This window comes from Columba livia, chromosome 3 (assembly GCF_036013475.1).
Source record: "Columba livia isolate bColLiv1 breed racing homer chromosome 3, bColLiv1.pat.W.v2, whole genome shotgun sequence".
Lineage (NCBI taxonomy): Eukaryota > Metazoa > Chordata > Aves > Columbiformes > Columbidae > Columba > Columba livia.
In genome coordinates this window covers 74770229-74790411 of record NC_088604.1, presented here as the reverse complement: position 1 = coordinate 74790411, position 20183 = coordinate 74770229, and positions in this window count along the sequence as shown.

Below are 20183 nucleotides of genomic sequence, written 5' to 3'. Positions count from 1 at the left end.
ATGTTCCCAGTGGTCAAACCACAGGTATTTCTTTAATTCATTAGAGCTTACCTACAACTCTGCTTAAGTATGCAAATATATAAATAATACACAGCTCATACTCCAGGCTTTGCGCAACAAATACTGTCCAGCACAGCCAGGAACCATTGTACCTCTCTTCAGCTTCACTGATAAAGTATGAATCATAATGAAGCAGCAAGAAAAATCCACCTGGCTGTCTTTGACGTCTGTGACTATAAAAATAAATGTTTTCTTCCACCTCTTCAAAATCTACACTTCAGACAAAAATCTTTAAAAAAAAGAGCTGAGTCACACTGCCTTTTAAAACACTATAAACTGATGAAGTTTTGATAATACGAAGCACATGCTTTATATCAGATGAAATACTTAGTTGAAAGTGCTACCATATCCACAAGTACCCTTCAGTAGCAATTGCTCCACACATCTCATCCTTCACGTATTTCCTTCCTGGACTACAGAATAGCAGCATCCCTGGCCAAACCATGTGTAAAGCAGGGCCAGCTGCAAGGTGCCTGTCATCATCTTGCACCTCATGCTTTCAAATTCATTCAGCCCTCTGGTGTGGCATGCAATGGGAGACCCATACTGTTGTACCATCCCTTTCAGTTTCCTAAAAGACCCAGCCATCGACAGAGCCTGAAGATGCCCAGCACTGCCTGTGGCACTAGCCAGGCTCTGGGAACACCCTTCACCTCCGATGGGACTTTCCTCCCACCCTCACAAAAGCCTGCAAAAGCAGCATGTATGAAAAGGCTGATGGACAGTCTTGTTGCTTCCTCAATCAGAGAATGAAAAGCAGCTTCTGTCTTTCTCCAGGCATCAACAGTTCCTTAGCCATCTAATATTTGGATGTTAATTTAGTTATCCAAGCTTCATCTACAGTCAATGTAGATAGAGTTAAAGGCACCTCAAAAGTACAGACCTTCCCATATATGTTAGACATCTACTTTAACACAGGATCAGTTGCTACCTGGAGGAGCATTGATTAAAAAGTAAGGCAGACAAGTAGCACAGACTAACTGCTTAACTTTCAGAGAGAAAAGCTAAGTAAATATTATCTCTGATCACATATTTTGTTACCTGAGGAAAGAAGCAGAGAAAAATCCTGTAAAGAGGGAGAGATTAAATCTATGAGGTATATAAATAAAAGAGAAATTGCAAAGATAAATTTGTTTGATGCTATCCTTCCCAAGCTGAGAAGGAAGAAAGAGCAGGCTTGGCTTTTATGGGTACATTTGCTAAAGGCTCAGCTCGCAGTGTAATCTCCATCCCAAGCTAAGCACCCAGCCTCCACGGGCATTTCTGATCTTTGCACCAGAGGCACCTGCAGGGAGCAAAACTCATTGAAAGCCCATCTCCAGGGCTCTGCCAGGCTCTCTGGGGGTTTGTGTTCCCTGTTTCAATGCAGAATGTAACGGCAGCTTGGTTTGCAGCTTCGTACTTCAGTGGACTGGTGCTATACCAAGCAAATCAGAACCAGGCATAGCTAGGTTGTACCAGGCAGGGACTGCATAAATCCAGGCCCTCTGATTATATCCCAAACCCTGGAAGGGGACTCTGAGAGGCAAGTGATTTACAGCCTAGGTAATAACATCTTTCTCTCACTCCATTATTTTTATGGCATACATAGACAACTTCTTACATTATTCATTTAAAAAAAATGGAACAGCAATTCCGTGATGTAGGAAAGGCTTTTAGGCTGGTGTGGCCAGTTTATCAGAAGCTGTCATGGGAGTGGTGAAATAGCAGGAGGGAGGCAGAGATTACTGGAAGTCTCATAGTAACAACACTCTACCATATTGTCTGGGATTGCTGTAGCCACTTCATTGTCAATACTTTGCCTTTGATTATGGAGGCCTTTTATGCATGGATGAAGATGTATAAGAAAAAAACTGCTTTCTTGAACCATGTTGAGTAATCTGGTCAAATTCTCCCACTCCAGGAGGGTCTGATCATGTGCTAGATCTCCCTACAGGTCCTGCGGTCCTAGAGAGAAATTCTGCACTATAAAATCAGGACTTTAGCCATAGCAACAAAACTCACCTTCCCCTCTCCCACTTTTCACACCTGCAGTCCTATTTATCTTTGTGTAACAGAACTCAAAGCATTTTCATCTGCATTTTTGTTTGGTTTTGTAGCACCTCACATGTGCCTGACTTTCATTTACTTCTCAACCACAGGAGATACTGCTGGTCTACAACTTCTCACAATGATCTCTGTCATACCTGAACCAACTCAGCGCATCACAACCCCACTGGGGACCTTGGCCTTTCCTAGCATTCATGTAGGACACTTGCTATGAGGACAGGTCATGCTTGTTCACTCAGGTGAGGAACTAAAAGTCCCAGTCAGGCCTGTGATGGATCCTATCTGTCCTTCCCCTCAGGGCCATGAGCACCCTTGGTAATCTCTCCACAAAAGGAAGTGAAGACAGGGGCAGGGATGTCTGGGTTTCCTGCAGCAAGGCCAAAGTGCTCTTTGCCTTTTCATCCCTTACAGAAGGCAAACATAAATGGGATATTGCAGTAGGATCATTTTCACCAGAATCCTTGTTGCTCATATCAGTATAGTAAATGCGTGGAAAATAAATTGGCGGAAGAGGAACCATCGCTGGGAGGTCTCCTTACTCCTCTGTACCGTTCCCTAATACCATATTAGCCTTTCACTTTATAGCAGGAGTTTTGGGATCACCTTTTCAAAATACTGCTTTTCCGTTTCACTGACTATCCCTGTATTACACACGGAGGAGTAGAGGTTTATCTGTACAAGGAAAGATGAATTTCAGATCTACCTTCACTTCTTGCATGTCTTCCTCCTGTGCTGCACCCCTTTTCAACTGTCTGCCCATTCCCTGAAAAAAATAATTTCCTTATCTCTCAGTCTCACTTGAGACATGTTTCCCCATGCATGCATGGCTGGGTTTCAGCAGTGGGAACTGTGGTGGGGACCTGAGTGGAGTGAGTCCATGAGCTGCCCAGTGCCAGTTGCAGCTGAGTCCAGCCACCTCTGAAGCCAGTGTGGGTGACCATCATGCACCACAGCTGCTGCCAGGCAGAGGATCCCACAACACCCTGGCTCAGATATATTTCAGGAAGACCAGCAGCAATTGCAGGCAGGAGATGGGCAAGGGACACTCTTAGGGAGACAGATGGCAGGAGAGAGAGCTGCAGAGATGCAGAGCTGGAGATGCACTCTTAGAAGGATGAGCTTCATGTCAAAGGGGGATATCCTGTGGCCTGTAAGCGACCCCCACTGGGCTAGGATATCCCTGAGGAACTGTGGCTGTGGGTGACCAGCACCAGGGCAGCAACAATCCCGAGGGATTGTTGTTATGGGTGACCAATGCTGGAGGAGGAACCACCCTGAGGGACTGTGGTCACCAGGCAAACCAGTAAGAAGCACAAAGGAGTGAGGAAAACCAATAAGAATGTCAGATGAACAAAGGAACCCCAGTAAGAAGCATGGAAGAGCAGCAAACCAAAAGCATTACATACCCAGCCCCAGCCTCCAGAGCTGCTCATTGTAACCCACAGCAAAACCACAGGGAGGTGAGTTTGGGAAGGATGGAGAAATTTAACTGAAGTTGTGCCTGAGGTAAAGAAAACTGATTACCCAAGTGTTTGTTTAATTGCTCATGTTTTCCTTTTCTCGATATCCAAATCAGTGATTAGAAGGTTGTATTAACTGGCAATAAACTAAAGTAAGTAAAAATTCCCTGAGCTGAGACTGTTTTGCTAGTAACACCACGTCATTTGGCATTTACTTTCTTTGTCTCTTTTCCCTCTCTGTGAATAATCTTCCAGATGCTGTCCTGGTGACACCAGAGGACCAGTGTTTCAACAGACCCACCAGCTTTTCTACCCTGTCTTGCATCTCATCACTTCACTCATGTATTCTTTGTTCTGCCTGAACTGATCAGATTGGCCTTGTGAGAGCCCAGGCTTCCAGCTAACAAAAGATAAAATCACAGCAGGAGTCTGGTGAGCAAAGAGCACCTGGACACATTCAACAAAAGAGGGTTGCCTCATCTTTGTGCCCATGTTGTGAACCTGGCCAACTCTGACATAGAACAGAGTGGCTGAGAGCAGCTTGTTCCTTCCTGGCTGCTGACTGACAAGCTAGTGGAGCCCAGGAGAAATCTCAGCATGATGCTTTCTGCTGCACTGAGGCATATCATTCAAGTAATATGAACAGTATTAAATACAAATAGGAAAGAATTTGTTTGCAGTATTCTGCTTGCCTGCGGCATCTCTTCTCCATTATTCACAACCAATTTCAGCAGATTAGACTTCTGCTGACCTTAAGAAATTACTGAACAATATTTTGGCCCTTGTGCTCCAAAATTGATAGCTTTACGCTCAGTGTTGTATGTTCACACATGCTCCTTATTTCCCATTTGAATTTATCTGCCTGTTTTTTCCACTGTGGCTCATCTACCACTCAGTATTCAGAAAGAGATGGGGAAAAAATTTACACAGTATAAAATGCACCATGATCCAATTGCAGGTTAGCCAGAGAAAAGCACTAAACTGCACTGTTGTTATTCGGACAGGAGGCAAAACAAGCAAGCAATGATGTATTTGAATAAAAAGAAAGCAATGGATTTCACTATTATGCAGGGAGCCCACACAAGCCTTATATATTAATTGCACACTTGTTGAGATTGAGTCTGAAATCTCTTGAAGAGGCTATGTAGTGTACAAACTTTGCACCAGCTTTTACACTCAATTAAGAGTTTCACCCTTACAGTTTCTGCCCTTGAAAAGAGTCGACCCCTCCCTGTGAAAGCCACGGATTCTCCCTGCCTGGTGAGGGTGGCGGGTGCCCAGCCTTGCTGGGATCTGCACTGAGAGGCAGGGAAGAAAGAGAAGAGCTGCTGAGTCCACTAGTGAGATCTGCTGAAAGACATGAGCAGCCTGAGGGTAAGGAGATCCTGAGAGAGCCAAGAAAACTCCTAGGGAGTGGTCGAGCTGAACTAACAAAATTCTTTCCCATGCACATGCCTAATACTTAAAATAATAAAAACACCTTTTGGGGACTGCTGAGGCATGGGAAAGCCAAACAAAATCTGGTTTGGATTTACTTTAGTCAGCGGCACAGTAATATCAGAGACCCTGCTACGTGAACTGGAGATTTAAATACTACAAAATTCCAGATAGTGCGATAAAGATGGACTTTTATTTGCCAAGAGGGGATGTGCTTGTGCAATGTTCACAACAATGGTGCATTTACCCTCTTTGATGGAGTGGAGTGGTATATCTCCCTGAACTGGTGGGATTGCCTCCCTTGCTCAGCCCTCCAGCCCACTGTGGAGTACTGTAGAAACAGATTTCCCATAGACCAAACAGCTCACTGATGGCCCAGCCCAATCTCTCCATGCAGAAAAATGCTGGGACTGGAGCAGTTCATTGACACAGTTAAGCAAAGAAGCTTCTAGATTTCGCACTAAATTTTGCCTCAAAATTCTTGTGGGCTATCTCTGAGCTGCCTGTCACCACTACCTGCAGCACTGCAGACAAAGCTGGACCTCGCAAATGCAACAGCCACCGCAGGTAAAAGCTCCAGCCTTGGGGTATGTTGCACAATTTGGTCACCTCTGAATAGTAGCAGCTGGAAAACGCAGTGGGCCTTCACAGTCACTGGGGAAGTGTTTTGTGGAGAAAATGTGTTCTTCAATATGTTTCCCTCTTGTTTGGCTTAGAAGTAGATTTTGCCTGATGGTAACACTCAGGCAGATGTCTCCATGCATTCCTTTTGCTTAATGCAAACATATGTTGATTCTTTGAAAGACAGCATGTTTTTGCTGATCGTGGCTTGGGTGGTGTTGTGGAGACATCTTAAGGAGGAGGCAGGGAGTGGGACTGGCAGCTGGAGACTTTGCTCTCTGCCTGCACTTTGAACAAGCTAAATCCTTGATGCTGCAAGTGCTGAGGGCAGAGGGTCCTGGAGGAAAGGTTCAACTTGCAAGCTACTCGACCTTTTCCTTTAGGGAGTGCTGTGAACACCACAAGACAGAGTTTGAGTCTGCCTTCACCCGTGGGAACAGAATCAGGCATGACAGGGAACACGATGCAGAGACATCTGAAACTGTTAACTCAAATTCAGCACAGTGTAAACATTGCTGGACTGCTTCCAAACTTGTTGTAGGACATCTGTGTAGTACTGCAAATGGCCAGACTGGGTTTCTCACAGCTCAGGAATCCTTCCTTCGTGGGGAAGGCAGCCTGCAAAGACATGTGCAACCATTCAACTGAGGAGCAACTGGATGAAGAGACGTGTCAGAAGGCGAGGAACAATAGCAGTATTCAGTCATGACCAACATGGTTTGAAAGTACTGAACTAGAGTGAAAGAGATTTACTACAGGTGTGTCCCAGGTTATTCAGAACCCCAAGAAGAGTCAAGGCTATATTTTGATTATACTGTAAATCCAGTTTTAGGGTTCTCATTAGATCAAAAATGTTGCATGCTCATGCCAAAGGAGACAAAAAAAAATAAGTTTAAAGTAGCAGTGAGTGTTGTATCACTTATCAACTGTAACAGTTTCACTGGCATATGGCACAGTAATTTCTCTCTTCAGATGCTGTGTGAAAGCAAGATATAAAGAATCTCCAGAACAAGTCTGCAGGAGGGAAAACAGCTGAACTGACAATGCATAACATCGTGTTTATGAAGTAAACAAACTTGGGAGAAAAAAGCAAACTTCCTCTCAAATCTTTAGTTAAAAGAGCCTTTGTGTACAGCATGCAGCTATTAGCATGAGCACAGCACAGATGAGCCAGAGAGATTTGGAACCAATGTTCCTTTAGTTTGCCATGTGCTGCGGTATCAGTAGCTATCTCTCAAAGTCCTGGTTTAGGAACAAACACTATTTACTAGATTACCAGGAGGCAAAGGCCTGTCACCAAACTAATTTCCAGTAGTCGCATCAAGAGGCACTGAGTTGCAGCATCTGAGAACCATTGTCAGCAGCAGACAGAACCTGCAGCCTCAATGGTCAACAACTGCAAACCAGCTACGCAATCTGCCCATCAGTTTCTCCAAAAAATGCTTCCTGAAGCAAACACAGTGGGAGTTTGGAGTATTCCGGTGCTCTTATCCTCACCAAAAGTACTTGCAAAAGAATGCAATCTGCGTTGTGCAACTGCATCTTGCCTTACACAGGTGATGCTGTATATTTTTCTGTGTGTAGAAGAAGAAACACAAGTAACTCTGCTGCATGCAGACACCTTGTGCAATTAGAGGGGCATGAACAGTATTAAAACTGGACTCACAAATGCATTCTGTCAACAGGATCTCCACACCACTGATCCTTTGGCTACATCAGTGTGCTACAGAGATATGGACGCTGTGTCTTGAATTACTCGATAAATTATAGAATCATTTTGTTTGGAAGAAACCCTCAAGATCACCAAGTCAAACCATAACCAAACTCTGGCACTACACCATGTCCCAAAGAACCTCATCTCTATGTCTTTTAAACACCTCCAGGGATGGTGACTCCGCCACTTCCCTGGGCAGCCTGTTCCAATGCCTGACAACCCTTTCTGTGAAGAAATTTTTCCTAATATCCAATCCGAATCTTCTCTAGCACAACTTGAGGCCATTTCCTCTCATCCCATCACTTGCTATTTGGGAGAAGAGACAAACACCCCCCATGCTACAACCTCCTTTCAGGGATTGTAGACAGCTATCAAGTCTCCCCTCAGACTCCTTTTCTCCAGGCTAAACAGCCCCAGTTCCCTCAGCTGCTCCTCATAAGACCTGTGCTCCAGATCCTTCACCAGTTTCGTTGCCCTCCTCTGAACACTCTCCAGCACCTCAATGTCTTTATTGTAGTGAGGGGCCCAAAACTGAACACTGTATTCAAAGTGTGGCCTCACCAGCGGGACAATCACTTCCCTAGTCCTACTGGCCATGCTATTCTTGATGCACACCAGGTTGCATCATCAAAGATGAACCAGGACTGCCATGTTGAAGCCCGCTCTGCCCATAAGAGGGGGTAAGGTGAGAAACCCACACACAAACACACTGATGCAATCACACTTACTAAACCCAGCAGTGAGAAGTTGTCCTCAGCACCATTTTGCTTTCCTTAGTCTCGCATTTTTCCCACAAAACCTTTGTGGTGGCACACAGAACTACCACCCTGGGGTAAATAAGCAGGCTGCTTCAGCATGAATGGGGCTCTGGGGGCAACAAGGTAATGTTGTGGTGCTATTATTCCAAGTGGTAAGCTGTCAGTGCAGAAAAACAAAGAAAGAGTCCTGAGAAAGATGTTTGTCTCATGACATTAGGTCAGCTGGTGCTCCACTTGTCCCAGGTGTTAACCTTCCACGGTAGAACCCAGCCAAGACTGCCTGGATGCACCAGTCTAAAAGACTGCATGAAATCACACTTAAGACATTCAACACTAAGGCCATTCATCTCCTGAGACATGGAAAATTCACTCTTGGATCAGAACATATCATTGGTTCATTTTATTGGCAAAATACCCTGGAGTATGAACCTCCCAACCCTCACACAAAGGTTCAGAGCATTTTGTTTTCAGAGGGGTGGGTAAAGGCAGTGGGGTTGGGGGGGGCTGGGGGGGGCTGGGGGGGGGAGGCGGGATTATGGCTGGCTGTTGTTCTGTTGAAAGTTTGTTTCTATCTCATAAAGTATGCAAGAATGTTCCCATGCTCTGCTCGGGCCAGCCCCCAGCAGCATGCTTTGCACATTAGCAGCTGATGCTGGAATGCGGCGTTCCCAGGGCAACTATTAACCCCCCATTGAGCAGAGCCAGCCCCCCGCCATTGTGTGGGCCTTGGCTGGAGGCCTCTTTGTTGGGTGATGTAATGCCGTGTATGCAAACTAAGCCAGGGGCACAAATGGCAATTGGAAACTGTTCCCTCACTTCAAAGGGTGGTCTGACTGACTCCCACTCAGGCTGCTTGGCTCAGGCCTGCAACTTTGCTGCCATATTTCACCTACTCTCCCACCCTGCCATTACTACTACCGTGGCAATAGCCCTGGCAGAAGCCTGGCAGATCTGCAGTGGATGGGACTCAAGTGTTGCTACCACTATGTCAGCCTAACTCGATCACCCACGCATCCCCCACTGTACCTCTGGGGTACAGTCAGGAGGCTTTTTTTGAAATATTTTTTTTTCTTGCTGATTGAGTATGGGACTGAAGAGTGTGCCTCACAGTAAGAAAGAAGAATTGTTCTCTCGGATCCATATCCTGGCTATGGACACAGCTGAATTCTTACCCACAATCTTCAATAATTCAGCTAATTCTAGAGCACTATATCCTCAAGTGATATGGCTTCATATTGATTAGAGGTTTAGGCTCCAGGGGCCCATGACTTGATGTAGACTTAACACCGTGTAAATGTTAGAAAAACATTATTCTTGTCCCTGAAGTTTTGCTGGGTTCTACAGGTAATGAATACTGAGAGGGCAATTGGCGGTTTGCCACCAGCTTCAAAAAGATAGAGCATTGTTATTGCTACATTTTAAAACCACTTATTAGATGGCTGACTAAATTCAGTTACATCAAGTGCAGAAATAGAATACAACAGGGCATTGAGGGGGACTAATCAATTCTTTAACAACAACTCGGGTTCAATGAAAATATCAGCTTCAGACCACTTACATGCCAGATTGATTGAGAAACAATGGAAATGTGTCTGTTCTGCGAGCCTAGTTTCTGTTCTCAACAAGAAATTGGGGAAGGTATTTCAACGGCTATTAAAAAAAAAAAAAAGACAAGTGGAAAATATGCAGTGTTCAAAACAATCTTTACAGAGCTCTTGGTTGTGCAACAGCAAACCAATATGTAACTCCAACTAAGACAGAGAAAACTCCTGCCTCAGAACCAGTCGCATCCCTGTTCCATACCTATTTGCAGACTGCAAAATGCTTTAATACTGACATCTTGTCCTACTACATTTTGGCCCAGTTGTTTGAAGATATATAGGGTGCAGGAAGATGCATATAAGCAGCAGTGAGTTAAATGTCTAACAGTTTGTGCTGTGCTTCTTTCTATTAGCACCTTTCAGTAGCAAGACCTTGTCAAATTATCTCAGACATTTCCTGTGGTGCTTCTGAGAGGCAGGCAAGTCAAGTGCAGTGATGATGTTTTTATCCAGTGCAAAATCAATATGCAAAGTGGTTAGTATTTTGGCCACTGTGGTGACAAAATCTGGACGAGAAGCAAATAGATGCAGATGGAAGAACTCCTCTTGATTTCAGGAGGGCCTGGGCCAAGGTTGCTCCTGCAGCCGCCTAGCTCACCTGCCATACATCACAGTGCTTTCATGATCACACTGGGCCTCTGGCGGGAATGAAAACTGAAGTACAGTGTTCTCCACAATAAAGATAAAGCAAAATAAAATAAAACAAAACAACAAACAAACACATGATTGAAAGCCAAGAAATCAAAAGATACTCTTAAAACAACCTTGTAATGTGGAAATATAAATTAATATAAAGCATATAACCTTAAGACTGTCAATGTGTCGCTACTAAAACTGCAGCAAGAGGACTGCTGCTTCATCCATCCAGCTCCCAAAAAATGAAGCTGAGTAGAGAAACTTCCTGACCTGCACTAGTGAGACCCAATCTTGCTTCCCTTCAGGTTATACAAAGCTCCCATTACTTTCAGTGGGAACAGTTTAGCAGTTCTAGCAGTGTGAATGAATGCATTATACTGTCAGTAATAACAAATGTCATGCACATTCCATGATTAGCTAGAAAAATGATTCTAGGGTTAAATAGGCATGTCTTATTCAGATGCATGTCACAGAGCTGGGCCTATCACCTAGGTACTGGATGCCATCTCTCACTTTTTCTCCTTCTCCCATTGCTAAACACGCTAATCCCACACAGCAACCAAACATCATTATTGCAGGCCTGTCCAAAAATTATGCAGAGACAATTAGCCTCATTGAAAAAGGTATCAAAGACCTCACAGTATCATTCATCTGTCCCTCTGTGTGCACGCACACACACAGGCATCCAAGGGATTTTAAACATAGCTAAAGACAGTGTTTTCATTAGTTCACTGTGAATGGCAGTGACTTCATGCATTAAAAACTCTGCACCTCCCCCTGTGGTGTAATGCCTGAGCACTGAGATGAATGGCTTCACTGCAGCTTTTTGTCCTGAAAGGCTAGGAGAGATACTCACCAGTCCCAAGGGAGGCTGCAGCTCAATGTGCCCTATTATGATGATGCTGGCAGCATCTATTGATTGTAAAAAGCAGGTGATTGCATCCCCATCAAAATAAACACAGGGATAAATCAAGCACCTCGAAGTGGATGGCATGGCAACTGGGAAAGGGGAACTTAGAGGAACGCCACTGTGTTAGCTTCTCCTATGGTAGAAGTAGCCAGCAACAGCAGAAGTTTGTACTTCCAGGATGCTTGACTAGTATGAACAGTCACAGTGCTCCTGAGAAATAGAAATGTCATCCTTTGTCTTCTTTATGTTGTAAAGGTAAGAAAAAAAAAGCATAAGGTGTGTTTAATCACAATGCTTCCAAATGTAACCCTCAGCATCCACACAGTGTGTGGGGACAGAAAGACTGAAAGGTAGACAAGTGGGTGCAATAAGGATCCAGATGTTTGCAGGAAACTGTGTAAGTAGTCTGCTGTGGCTATAAAGTTTCTGCAGCGGTTTCCATATGAAATTATACTATTAAAGGAGTGTTTCTTGTTAAAAAAATGCTTTTCATGTATTTTGATATTGGCTTTTACTACAGCAACGCATACATCTTTGTCTTGTATTAATTATTTTCTTGTTCACAAGTGTTCAGTGCATATTTATTACAAATACATGCTGTGATACAGTTGTGAGAGAGTATCTGAAACACTGCAGAGTGATACTGAGTGAATCAGCCCACTAAATGAGATAAGAAATCACTTCACACTTTATGTTGTCAACACAGAATGTGAAAAAAAAACAAAACAGTTGTAACTTTTGTTGGGAGACCTGGCAGAACAGCCACAGCTCTACCAAGCTATCAAAGCTGAGCTCTCGGGAGCAGCCGATGACAAAGAGCCTCTGGGCCCAAAAGCTCAGTCACTTTTTGCAGCTGTACAGCTGTTACTGCCTCCTAATAGCACTTCTCTGGATCTCCAAGGCTGCAGCGATTTCAATGCTGCAACTCCTCAGACGAGTGCCTTTCACAGGATGTATCAACTGCCTGATCCAAAACTGATAGCCACAAACAGAAGCACAGCCATTCTGAAAGCTCTTGAGTCTGCTTGAAAATGCAAGCTCAAACTTTCCCAGATTCTTTTAATTAAAATATTTGCATGCTCTGAAATAATCTATAGACTACTGTCATCCCTGTAACAGCCCTAAGGAAAATCATTGTCACCAGATAAATGCATTTTTAAATCAGGCTACTTTTTAAGGGTGAATTAAACCCCACGGAAGAGGCTTCACACAGCCTTCAGGAATTCGTTGCTGTTAATGATTAAACTGCACACCATTCCCTAAAGTTGGTGCTGCAGCCAAAATGCAGTCCATAGGTGGGCAGCAGAAACCAGGCAGAGTAACTGTTCTTCTAATAAAGAACGATTACTGCCTTCAAGCATAATGCTTTTGACAGGCTGGTCTAAACTCTTGTCAGGGTCACAAGGTTAATCTCACAGCAGCCACAGGCCCCCTTACCGCTGAGCGTGAACAATATGGTTAACATTTTTGGAATGGAGTTAAACTTCTTTGTCATTCCTAGCCTACACCTGACAGACGCAGCCCTCTTCTCTGCTTTCATAACATGCCATCTGGAAGATAACAAATTCTTATCTAGCCCGTTGATCTTTTCTTCAGTCGCCATGGAGTGTTTCCCACTGCTGACCAAAAGACCAGAAAACAGAGTTTACCCACCTGAAATAAACTCTGAGCTTTCCTGAGGCTAATTCCGTCAGATCCTAATGTGACTGCAAAATACAGGAATGTGTGACACAGCAAAGAGCTCTCAATCCCAGCAGCATTCCTCCGGCTCATCACCACAACCACCACAGCTCTCATTCCTGGGCTACTGACCAAATGAAAATAAAACTTGACATTGTTTTTTTGTTTGTTATCTCATCATATTTGGCTTCCTTCATCGGTTTATCCTCTTGTAAGACTAAGGGTAGGTTAATACAAGATGGATGGTGCCATTTAGCTTATGTCCCAACAAACAAGAGGTTGCACTTTGCTTGAGCACCCACAGTGACGGTGCAGTATTCAGTGTTGGTAAATTAGCATCACCAACCATTTACTGACAATTTCAGTAAGGAATCTACCTGTTCTCATGAAAACGTGTGCCCCATGCAGGAGGAATTCTGTAAACCAAAGTATTTAGACTCAATAGTGAGATCCTGAACCTCAGTCCTTGCAATCATCTGCAAGTGTCACCTACAGCCCAACGTCTTATCCAAATGTATTTGTGACTTAGCATATTTTCTTGGACTCAGGCAAGATTCTTTTCATTCTCCATATTCCTGTCAGGAACTCAAAGGTGTCATGGCCAGGGTTTCATATCCAAACATCTCTCTCATCCTACATACAATTAACCAAAAAACTGCAAATTTGTCAGCAGTGCAGATCAAATACTTAAGGTCCAGCTCTACATACACTGAGGTCTTATTTATATGCACAAATTCATTCAAATAATTGAAGTCAGGTGTGTCATGAAGACCTGGACTATTGACCACCATTTCTGCTGCCTAATTTTGGGTGAAGCAACCTGTATAATCACAGAAGGGAGAGAGGACCCTCAGGGCCAGTCAGAGGTAAGGTTTTTGGTCTCCTTCTCAAATCAGCTGATGCGGCCCATCCACGGGAAGGGGAAAGAGAATGTACTCTGGGAAAGGTGGATGTATAGAGAGCCATAAAACTCTCCCAGAAGAGTAGAGGCATGGTATGACAAATTTGAGAATCCTGTCTCCTAAGCAGCATCTTCTGTTGCCTTTGGTAGGAACACAGACTAACCTGGCAGATGCAGCAGCCCTAGCTATCCACTCCTACTCTCCTGTTCCTCATCAGATCTAATGAGTATGCAATTGACTGGAGATTTAAGCCTTTTCTTTCCATGGGTTAGGTGCTACTTATGTTTTACTAGACCTCATTAAAATGGTGGGTTTCTGTTGGAAAAGGTGGTTTGCAACTGCGGTGTCTCCAACTGCCATGTCCCTGCTATCTCTCCCATATCCTATGAGAGCAAAGTGCTTCCATTCAGCTGCCTCAGAGTGACAAAAACCACTCACTTTTTCCATGAGATTAGTCTTCTGGGGTCAGCCAAATGGAGCCATTCACCCTACAGCTGTACGATCACTAGTCTGCACCCCAAAGAAGCAGCAGAAGTGTACGGTAGAGAGAGGAAGAGGAGCAGAGCGTTCCTTTTAGCTGGACCAACTTATCTGTAACCTGAAACCATACCATAAATTAGGTGCCTTAAACACAGATAGCAGAAATTTGCCCCCTTGCCACCCAGGAGCAATGCTTAGGCCACACGCCAGCGACATGGTCAGCAGTGAGCTGTGCTATCCGTTTGCCTCCTCAGCAGGTCATGACATTCCTGCTTTTAGGACATGTGTGGGCAACAAAGAAGAGCAATCTTTACCATGGGCATCCCCAGTACATCGGGGTCAGTGATGCTCACTTCCTCCTTTGAGATGTAGGACATACCTGGACACATGCATATAGGTATTTATGCATGAAGTAAAATGAGGTGATGAAGTCCAAATTATTTTGGAAATACTATTTCCTGTTTCAGACAGATGAGCTTGCAGGGGAAAGAGCAAAGTAGATAGATAAAAAATACTGTACGTGTCTGAAAGTACTTTCTACCTGTTAGTGTAGGGACTCTGGACTGCCTTTCTACACTTGACACATGACTGAGGGGGTGACAAAGGTATCTCTATTTACTTAAAAGTACTTACCCTACTCATTTTTACCCCTGTGGAGTCACCATACAGTAAATTAAAACCCTAATGAGCACAGATGCACACAACTGGCAAATGCATGGTAATTGTAAATTAATACCTACTTCTACTTTTCTTAGAATTCTTTTCAACACAAAAACTGATGGAAAACAAAAAGTATTTGTCATCTAAAATCAATCCAACTAACTGTAAAAAATATAGGATGGGCATTATAATGTGCTATGTACCTTACTTCTCAATAGCCTGAAAAAGGAGAGCCTGCAGCCTAAGATGCCTGGTTAAAAATCCTTTGACCTTTGCTGGAATGACCTCTTCCAGTAGTGTGGGTACTTCCCTGTACCTACCTGACCAAGCGCTATGTCTGGGGCAATGTCCAGAGCCCACTGCATCCCCTGAGAACAAGACCCCCCTAGGGAACTCTCTTCCATACTAGCAAGGCTTCCCTCTGCTACATCTCAGCTTTACCACTGGAGATGGCAAACAGTAGCTCTAACAATTGCTTTCACTGCTATGAGATGCTTATTTGTTCTGTCATTTTAATGGATGGAACAGAACTAGCTATTTTTAAATAGTACGACTCAGTTCTTTATGGGATCGTTTCTGAGAGGCTGTGGACATCTTCCTGCAGAAAACAAACAAATAAACAAACAACTAAAACAAACAAACAAAAACCTAAAAACAAACAAACAAAAAACCACCAAAATTCAAGCCTCAGCTTGAAACTAGAAGATTAAAAATAATCAGTAGTAGTAACACTTTTTATGGGACATAATTGATATATACAAAGAATTAAAAGAACACTTATTTTCAGAGTTTTTAAATGCATTTTGGAAGCAACTCTAAGTGAACAAGGCTTACTTGTGTTTCTCATCTTTACTCAATGTATGATGACAAAAGGAGATAACCTCGGTATAGATAGCATGATTTATTCAGAACCAAAGACAGTGAGACATGCTTGCAGTCATTGCAGATTAGTAACCCTTGCGTGTACATTTTTTATTACTTGAGGCTGTTCTCTACCTCCACTTTTCATCTCCAGCTTTTACTTTGTCTTTGCCTGTCTTGAAGTAACGTCCTTTCTAAAGGACAGAAACCAATCCCACCAAGGATTATATTTCACAGCCATATTCTCTATTTACAAGGGGTTTTCACTGCTCAAGACTTTTTATACTTAAAATATACTTCAGTTGTTTTTATAACTTGATGAAATGTTTATAATGTGATGAAATAGCTTTCAGTTCAGAAATACTTTAACAAGAAGAATTACAGCAGACATTTTAACGCCTCCAGGCAGCCTCCAAAACTATTGTAGTTTGGTGAAATGTGATTACATCTCTTGATATAAGCTTTTAAATCAGCTCTGATTTTTTTCAGGAACAAGTCATTTTCTCCTTCCTGGAGAATGACAGGCCGAAACATTCAATTCCCAGTAAATTGTTTTGATCAGGCACTAAAAGACCCACCAACCGCTCCAGAGCCAAGGCAAAACTACAAATTGGCAGGAGCTGCTATTAAAGGCAACTGAGCCTCTGAGGGGAGCGGAGCTGCTGACAATGGGTAGGGGAACAGCCCTGTGTGTGAGTGAGAGGGGGGCTGTGTGGATCTTCTGGAGCACCATCAGCCCTGGCCCCCATTTTCAAAGGCGAGAGCAAAGCCTGACTAACTCCACCCCAAGGCACCCACCCAACCCATCAGAAGGCATTTATGAGAGGAAACCTACTTGTCTCTTTTATTCATTTACTTCAAAACACGTTCTCTGGGTGGAGTAAACCCCATATTTCCGGCACTTTTCCTAATGTGAGCTCCTGTATGGACAGGTATCACAGCACTCTGCCCAGGTATCTCTCTTGGCTTTGCACAGGAGCTGGGAGTTCATCCAGACCCCTGTTCAGTGCCCAGGTAATGTGACAAGGAAGGAAGCAGATGGGACCTAAACACCTTAGTAATTTTATCCAAAACATGCTAGAGAGAAGAAAAATATTTATGGAATTTATCTGTGCAGAAGATGAACACACTACAGCAGAAGATACCTTTATGTGAATTACAATAGCTTTTTAAGTCAGGTACAGGCAGTGCCTTTTCTTCATGTTTTGAACTGTTTTGCCCCAAGCAATGTAAAAATTAGAAACAGGGTTTAGCTAAAGTGACTACATTTGACCTCCATTTGCACTGACATTGTTGTAAATTCAAATGATTTCACTCTAGGATCTTAATTTGCTAGAACATAACTGACTTCTAATAATCATTTTTACAAGCCTTTGTTTACAGATTTCACCAATTCTTCGCTGCCATATTATATCCCATTCCTGCTGCCTAATTTCAAAGCCCTTGCTGCTTTGACACAGCATACCAGTGTTAATACATAACTCATGCATTTACTAAATGGGCAGGCGGGAAAAACAGATGAGCAAGAGCAGGGTAAGCGCTTGAGTGTAATTATCTGTGAATAGGCTTAGGTCAGCAGTGAAAATGGTAGAAATAGATTTTACATGTCAGACTAAATTCATCTTATGGGTGGTTCAAATCATCTTAGTGCCGTTACTACATGGAAATGCTCAGGCTAAATGTGGCTTTCTTTCTTTCCTTTCTTCACCCATTTCTCATTTAAGAAGCAGGATGACATAGCACATAAGGGTATCTATTATCTTCCCTTAAACCTGCAGTATTGTGTCCTCATTTTTGGCTTTCTCCCCAGTTGTACACAGTGTTTCCCCATCTAGGCACAAGACTTCCCAAGGCAGGGGAAATCTGCAATGCTGCCCGGTAGCAGGAGGCAGAGAAAGGGCTGGGGCATCTGCAAGCGGTGGCCTCCGTTCAGCCAATTGTTTCCTGCATGTGGGATTCTGGAGCTTGTGGAGCTGCTCCGAGGCACGTTTACCTCCCCAGGCACTCCAGGCCCCCTCCCCGTTCCCCCACCAGAAACACCAGCTCTCCTTTGTGTGAAGGCGCATGGTGCTCCCCAGGCAGGGGGCTGCAGGCAAAACCCCAGCAGTCAAGATTACATTTCTTCCATATCCCAGTTGCTGGGGGTTGGATCAAAGGGAGCACAAACAGCATTTGCAGAAAACGGGAAGGGGCAACGCTTTTGCCATGAAAGAAATCTGTGATTTGGTAAAAGAATCTTTTCTAGTTCTACTGCCTCTTTATTAATACTATAACGCTTTGTAATTGTAGACGCTTCCATTACTTGGCCTTGCATTGTATATATATATATGTATATATATATATATAAGCTTAACCAGGGAATATTGTTTCAAATACGTCAAAGGTCAATTAGTTTTTGTAACCAAAATCTACTCTTTCGCATCACATAGTGGTGTTATTTTCCCTTTTGGATTAAAAGCATTGAGGTAAGCTAGAGAGAAAAAGGGAAAAAATAGGAAAACAATATTTCAGAAAGTAATTCTAATCAGAGCAAAAATAAGCACGTACCTGAAAGAAAATAAAATCAAGATAAAAGTTCTTGTGAAACGCATCTTCAGAGATACCAGAGGCCATTTACTCCCTTGGGGGGTACAGCTTTGGCAGGATTGTTGCTGTCCTTAGGGGGAGAGAGGAAAACTTGCAGGGAACAGACAGTAGGAAAGACTTTTCTATTAAGTAGCAGATGACAATGTCTGTATATGTTTGCCATGCAGAGGACAATTATTTCAGCGTTATGATCGAAGCGTAGCACACACATGATAAGCACTGAGAAACTCTGGACAGGGACTTAACAGCTCTGGAATAGTTTCAAAGTCATCTGAAAGTAACTAAAACTTCACAGGTCAAACTGCAGCTTACAGTTAAATAAGTAGACAACTCCTTTGTCATTACGGTATTAAACACTAACAAACTCCACTAGGGAAGAGCTGTTACAGATCTATTACATTTTATTTGATAAAGTACATGGAAGTGGCATTACTGAAACCCCAGAAAGGGCTTCATACCATCAGTTTATGGACTTTGTCTGTATTCAGCTACAGATACCAACGCATCGCAGCACCTGTATAGGCAAATGTACGTCAAATGGGTTCTGTTAGAGAGAATGTGATTTAAACACCTCATGGCCAGCAGCTACATCAGCCCTAGCTGTGATCTCAGGAGGCTGTGTAATGAACACAGGTTCAGGCTTGGTTAGAGCTTGTGTTAGGAAATCTTGAAATGAAGGGCCCTGGGAATTTGGTCAGATTTAGAATAAAATAATGAGCCTGTAATGGTGTTAAATGATTTAGTGTTACTGAAAGACTCTATTTCTCTGTTTCATTTTAGAAGTAAAATGAAGGTTATGACCATTTCAGTAAATGCAGTCCCACGGAGACTCTGCCAAGGGTAAGAGTTACAACCTCTGGGCTCTAGGGACAAATTTGACTTAGGAATCCATTCTCCCTACCCAGATTCCCCAAGCAGTTTCCAAAGGCTGTTGATGCGGCAACATTAAGCAGCTGTTTCCTTACTACCTGAAGGTGTCTCTGTTTCAATGACAAATGAAAAAACTCCCTTTGAGGAAGCACATCAGGATCTGCTGGGATTAATTAAATAATACACAGTGCCTATAAGACACAACAGGGTGTGATGCACTGTGCTGGCAGTCACACGGCACAGCCCTGGCATAAGAGCCATACCTCAATTGCCCACAACCAGTTTGTGGCTCCAAAGCTGTAGCTTGGCCTCATTCTCAGCCTAATGTGCTCGATGATCATCACAACAGGCATCTGATTTTTATTTATTGTAAACTGGTGTCTCAAACCTCACAAATTATATCTATACCCTGTACACAGCTTTTGGTATGATAATGACTAATTATTACTAATAATGTAACCAATACTGTTATTAGCATATAATCCACCCTGTAACTTTATAAGTATTTTTTGTTTGCGTGCTATTGTACATAGATTTGATCTTTTAGATGTGACAAAAAAGAATTCCCTGTCCCAGAGCTCAAAACTAAAACTGATTTTGCAACATGCTAATCTGCTAATCATGAAAGCCCTGGCATGATGACTAGTCCCCACTGAAGCTATCAATGATTTTCCAGGAATAAGGCAAGAGCCAGCAAAATCAAGCTCTAACATGCACTGAAAACATCAAAAAGTAAGAATTTGCTTCAGCATGTATGCTAACAGAAAGCAGATTATTATCATTTCATCTGTAATACCTATAATGACTGTATACACAATGACAAATATTCATAAATAATTATTACTCCTGCAAGAGCTGCGTTACAGTTGGAAGGTCTCTGCAACATGCAGCTGGTTAA